This window comes from Varanus komodoensis, unplaced genomic scaffold (genome assembly GCF_004798865.1).
Source record: "Varanus komodoensis strain SLA01 unplaced genomic scaffold, ASM479886v1 scaffold201, whole genome shotgun sequence".
Taxonomy (NCBI): domain Eukaryota; kingdom Metazoa; phylum Chordata; class Lepidosauria; order Squamata; family Varanidae; genus Varanus; species Varanus komodoensis.
The window spans coordinates 66,423-72,455 of NW_025335571.1; positions in this window are offsets into that span (position 1 = coordinate 66,423).

Sequence of the window (6,033 nt, forward strand, 5' to 3'; positions counted from 1 at the left end):
AGCAAGGTTCCCGTGGGGCGCAAAGCAGCTGTGCATTCCTGCAGTGGGGGTCTGGGGGGGTGCAGCCTCTGCCCTGCAAGGTGGTCACGGCATGTGGCTCAGGCCCCCCTGCACAGTGTGAGTCGCGCGGCTGGTTTGGGTGCAGCCCCACTCGATGCAGCAAGGGATGCTGCGCCTGCTCCTCCAATTTCCCCACACCCCACATTGGCCGGCACTGGCTCGGACAGCTCTGCAGGAAGGCCCAGGCTTGGTCAACAGGCCAGCTTGTCCGGCCCTCTGCCTGATTGGGTGTAAGGAAGAGTAGCTACTGCCGAAGTCCAGTTTTTATTGAAAAGAAAACATACAAAACCTTCCCCCCCCACCCAAGGTCCAGACGAGCAACTCCCTCCAGTATGTACAGGCAGCACCGGGTGGTCCTATGTACAGGCAGTTTCCAGTATATGTACATACAGCAGCTGCTGCACCACTGCTGTGCAGCCCCCCCGCCCGCCTCTCCCTCCCCACGTCCCAGGCCCAGGCCATCCCCACTTGCAGCGGCTGCCGCGGGGCCTCCCATCAGGCAACGGGCCCCGTGTGCAGTTCTCCCCCCTCCCCACCTCTACAGGCTCAATGAACAGTATTCACATAGTGCTAACATGCCCCTCGCCCTCCGCCCAGTGAGCAGCTCTCCGTAAGGCACTGCGGGGCAGGGCAGGGCAGGGCAGCGCAGAGCCCGCCCGAGCAGGCAGCCCAAGAACCCAGCCGGGCAGCAGCAGGCCTGAGGTAGGGGCGGCCTTGGCGTCAGTTGCTCGGGGGCGCGTGTCAAGTCCAACCGTGTGGCTCTTCCTCCTGGCCCGCAGGAGGACGCAAGCTCCTCGGCAGGTGGCCGTCGGGCCAGAGCCGGTCACCCTCTTGCTGGCAGGTTGTAAAGGATGCCCAGCAGATGGAAGACCAAGTGGTAGAGGTGGCCCCGGAGCACGCCGTGCAGCCGGTGTTCCTGCGGAGAGGGGAAGAGGAGGGTGGCTGCAAGGGAGCTGCCGCGGAGACCCCTGCCTGCGTATCGGTGCTGCTCCTGACACTCCCTGCTCCACAGCCTGACTCAGCAAGGCCTCCGTGGAGCCGGCCGGCGCTGCCGCCCAGCTCAGCCTGCTTCCTGCTTCCGCTCCGGTGGCCATGCCCTGCCTTATATCCCAGGGCTATTTATAGGCCATGAGTCAGCGTCCGGGCTCTGCCCAGCTCCCTGAGCAAACAAGTGAAGGCGGAGGTGGCCCAGCCGGGGTCTCGGTGGGCCCGGGGAAGGCTACAGCCTGGGCTGCTGCTCGAGGCCTTCCATGGGAGGAAGGCTGTTCCACACCGTGGTAATGGCAGGCTCTAGCGGGCCTTTCCTAAAGGTGGGTGGGGAGCAATTCACCACCCACGCCTTTTCTTCACAGAGGCGGCGGCGCCCGTTGGTCCCAGTGTCTGGCTGCCGCCTCCGGGCCAGAAGCCGCCCACCTCTTCATGCCAGTGGCTGAGCAGCATGAGTGGCCCTGGCGGTTGCCCTTGCATCCGGCTTGTGGGCCACCTCCTGGGTATGGGCCTGGCTGCTGTGGGCACAAGATACTGCCTGGGGCCCCATGGGTCTGATTGTACACCCACTGCTTCAATCCCCTCCTTCTCTTTGCCCTGGAAGGCTCACCCTTCGCTCATGTTCTTGGTGGAACTGGTCTCCCATCCGACGCAGGTGGGCCCCGATGGCCTGCTCCAAGCTGGGTGGGTTCCTAGGAAGAATGTGCCCATTGGACTGTACTGCCCCCTGCTCAGGCTCTGTTGAGGCCCCCTCCCTGCTGCTGCTGTGGGTCGCAGGCTGCACGTTCCCTGCGAAGGAAGGAAGGGAAAGGGAAAGGCGTCAGGGCAGAGGCAAGCAGTCCCCCCACCAGAGAAGGCAGGTGAGGGAGGGAGCAGCGGGTGGTGGGCCGAGGAGCAGCAGCGCAAGTGCTGCTTCCTGTATCCTTGGCAACTGCCGCCTGTTGCAGATGAAAGGGATCATTTCAGGACACGGTCCTCTCGTCTGTCGGGCCCTGGTCTATCCGCACAGCCCCCCCAGGCTCCCTCCCAGCTGCAATTCACCCTGTCTCTTCCTGGGTTCACCCGTGCGTATTCAGCCCCGCATGTTGTGTGCCCTTTGCGGCAACGTCCCCCGGGCCCCTGAGGTGCCAGGAGAACTCTGGCCTGCCGCCCCCCTGTAGGGTGTTGCAGTACTCACAGGCAGCCTTCGGCTGATGACGGGCCACCTGGTACCCAATTTGGCTTCCCCCCTCCCTCTGCATGCTTGACTCAGCATTTACAGGCATGGCTCTCTGGGAGAGGGGCACAGGGAAGCGTTGTCCGGGGTACAACAAAGCATGAGGGGCGATCAGCGGATCCAGTGCCCGCAGCCTCCCATCTCGCTGGGCTGGCAGCCCGGACGGAGGCAGGTGATCAGCCCCACACGCCGCAAGGGGCGGTCGCAGGAGGGGTTCGGACCGGAGATGGGCGCAGGTTCCTGCGGGCCTCAAGGGAACTGGTGCCAGTGGCCCAGCTCCCACCCCAGCCGCCCTGGGCTTCAGGAGCTGCAGCAATCCGTGGAGGGGAGAAAACAAAGGTTTGTCCACGGCTGCCGGGCTCCACTTGGGCTCTTCCTTTGGCAGGTGCGCCCAGGTGGGCTGCCCTCCGAGCCGCCCTGTCGCAGGGCGTGGCGCTCGCAACTCCCGAGCTGCTTAACCCTTTCCTCGCAGAAAAGCTGCAGGAAAGGGTTCGATCCACGGTGACAGTGGGGATAAAGAGGGGCTGCTGGGAGCTCCAAAAGGAGGCTACGCTGCCGTGCTCGAGCTTCCCTGGGGCGGAAATCACGCATTCCGCGGCCGACTTCTAGCGCCCGAAGTCAGAAGCACTCTGTGCATGGTCAGAGGCACCATTAATCCTCACGCCCTCAGGCGGGGGAGATCGCAGCGCACCGTCAGAATGCAGCCCACCTCCCCCCGCACACGCGGAGCGTTACTCACCGCGCGCGCCGCTAAGGCGGCTCCTGGGGGGCTCCTGCCCGGGCCCGCAGCGATAGATGCAGTTCAGCCCGGGCGGCCAGGCGAGCGGGGGCCGGCAGACGGAGGGCGGCAGGGCCACCGTCCCCCCCACAGGGCAGGCTGGGCTCCCGGACACAGCTGCTGTCGGCTCGGCGCGGCTCCCGTCCTGCAGTGCTCTGGCCATGGCGCTCGGAGGGGTCTGCCGGGCAAGGAGGCGGTCAAGCAAGGCGAGAGCACAGCTTGCCCGGCGGCTTCGCCACTCGCCCAGCCGGGGGGCGGACCAGACCCGCCGTGCGGGCGGGCGCCGTGTTTGTAAACAAACCCGGCCGTGCCAGCCTCGCCCGCCCGCTCGCCGCGCCTGGGAGCCGCCCCGTCCCGCCTACCCCGCCTCGAGCGCGGGGAACGCCCCGATCCAAGCCCCCGTTGCGGCCACGTGCGTCCGCCCCCCCGCCACCGCACTCGGTCCCCGAAGGGGTGCCGAGCCGCACTTACCGCAGCTGCATGAACCCTTCGGAGGTCGCTGGGCGGCGCGGAGACTCCGGCGGGACGGGGCGGGACGGGACGGGACGGGGCGGACGGGCTGCGAGCAAGCGAGCCGGGGCGGCGGCAACTCACTCGCTCGGAGCCAGGCGGGCAGTCGCGCGCGGACCAGCAGCTGCCGAGCCCGGGCAGGCCCCGCCCGCCGTGACGTCACCGGGCCCGCCCCCTCCGCAGGCAAGTTCGGGCTTGTGCAGGGCCGGGGATCCCCCCGCGGGTGGGGCGCCCGCCGCGGTTCTGCAGCCGGCCCGGGCCCCCGACCCCTCGGCGGGCGTGGCCGCCGCGGCGGGGGCGCGCGCATCCGGGGCCGGCTTGGCCCTGCCCAGGCGCGGCGCGCCCCGGAGGAAATCCAGTGGGGGACCGGCGTTCGGGGGGGAGACGCCGCATTCCACGACGCCCCCCCCCACGGCGGGAGCGTGCCGTGGGGGCTGTGATTGGAGCGTGGCGGGGGCGCCGCGCACACCCTGGCGCCTCGTCAGCTCAGCCCACCCCGCCGAGCAGGGCCAGCAAGGCGGCCCCCTGCCTGGAGCCCTGGAGAAAACCCGCTGCCAGTCGGGGGTGGGTGAGACACTGGTGGCCCTCCGGATGTTTATTTATTTATTAAATAACCTGGCTGCCTTCCAAAACAGGCTGGATAAATTCCTGGAGAAGGTTTCCCCAGTGACTGTTGGCCATGTGCTTTCTTAAGGAGGGAAGGGAGCATACCTCTGTTCGCAGCTGTTGGGGAATATGGGTGGGAGTGTGTTGTTGCTCTCCAGAACTCTTGTGGGAAGCTAAGAGTAACTGGTTGGCCACGGTGTGTCCAGAATACTGGGCTAGGAAGATGCTGGGTCTGATCCAGCCTTGGGCCTTTCTTACATTCTCAGTGAGGGCAGGTCATGATGGCCTTGCTCCTGAGCCAGCACCCCTTTGACATATAAACAAATGGCACAGAATTAGGCTCAAACGGGCCTCTCTTGCAAACAACCCCTGTGAAAGGCACTCTGGACCAATGCACTTTCAGCAGTGCCACATGAGGGGCATCGGGGCAATTGGGCCCGGAAGAGGGAAGGCTGAGGCTGTGTCCTGGCCACCTGTGCATGCAGCAGCACTCAGTGTGACCTGTTGCTTCTGGGCAGGAGGGCCTGCAACCCCAGCTGGAAGTGTTTGTGCCAGATCAGGCAAGTTCTGAGTGCACCATTCGTCCACCTGCCTGCACATGGCTGCCTCTGAACCAGGAGCACTTTGAGCGAATGGCCCCCGTCTCTTGCAGCGCATCCCTTCCTTCAGTCAGCCAGCTACCCAGGATGGGCCTGGGGATGGAACTGGGCCAAGCCTCAGGCTGGGCGGTGGGGGCAGGGGGAACAGAGAGGGGCACTATTGGCAGGCCAAGCCAGGCGGCCTTTGTTGGGGGGGATTCCCAGTGGCTGAGGTTTTGTGTGCCTTTGAGGGCGTTGCTCTGCTGCCGGGCGTCTTCCCCATCGAAGAGCCTCAGCGTGGGGCTCCAGGTCAGTGGGTCATCTTCTCAGCTGGAGGAGAGGAGGAGCCGGCTCCTTGCTGAACTCCTGCCCTGACAGCTAACCCGAAAGGACTTGCTCAGCAGCTTCCTTTGTGCCCACCTGCTAAATGCCTGGGGGAAGGGCTTGGACCACTGGCATTTGCCTGGGCACAGGAGCCCAAACGCCTCCACGCCTCGTTGGCACGCCATGTTTGTGCTCCAGCACCGCCTGGCTGGCCATGCTGCCATACTGGGCCGACTGGGAAGGGGGAGGGGGCTCCCCAGAGGAAAGGAAGCCTATGTAGGTGTGAGCGCACGTGCCCCCATTTATTCCCCCCGTCAGCCCCGCTGTTTCCTCTGCCCTCTTCCCACTTTCCCCACTGGAAGCTCCTCGGGGCCGCAGGGCTTCTTGCAAAGTTGCCGTGCGAAGCCGGAGATCTGTGCTTGCATCAAGAAGAAGAGAGCCCCTTGCAAGGCAGGAGCCGCCGCAGCCACGCGGAGACTGCGGAGCTTCTGGGCTTGCAAGGAACGGGCCGGCTGGAGCGAGCGAGTCGTCGGCCGCTCCTCTTTTGCACGCCGGCGCTCGAACGGGGCGGCCCCCGCCCGCTCGCCCGCCCGCTCCCCCGCCCGGCGCCTTTCCGCGCGGCTGCCCGCTCGCCGCCCGCCCGCCCGACGTGCCCTCTGGTGGATGCAGGAGCTCGCCGCGTGGCTGGCTGAGCGCGGGCGCCGCGGAGCCAACGAGCGCGCCGTCGCCGGGACGGGCAGGCCGGCCGCGGCCAATGGCAGCGCGAGGCGAGGGCGGCCGCGCGCCTCTGCCGCTGTCTCCACTGCGCCGCGCCCCGCCCCGCGCTGACGTCACCGGCTGTTGTTCTGCTCGGCAGGAGCGCGGGGGCAGGCCCGGGCGGCACATGCGCCTGCCGGCCGGCGCGCGGGCTCCGCTTCGGCTGCGCGGCGCGGGGCGAGTTTGCCCGGCGACAGCCACTCAGCACGCGCCCGCCC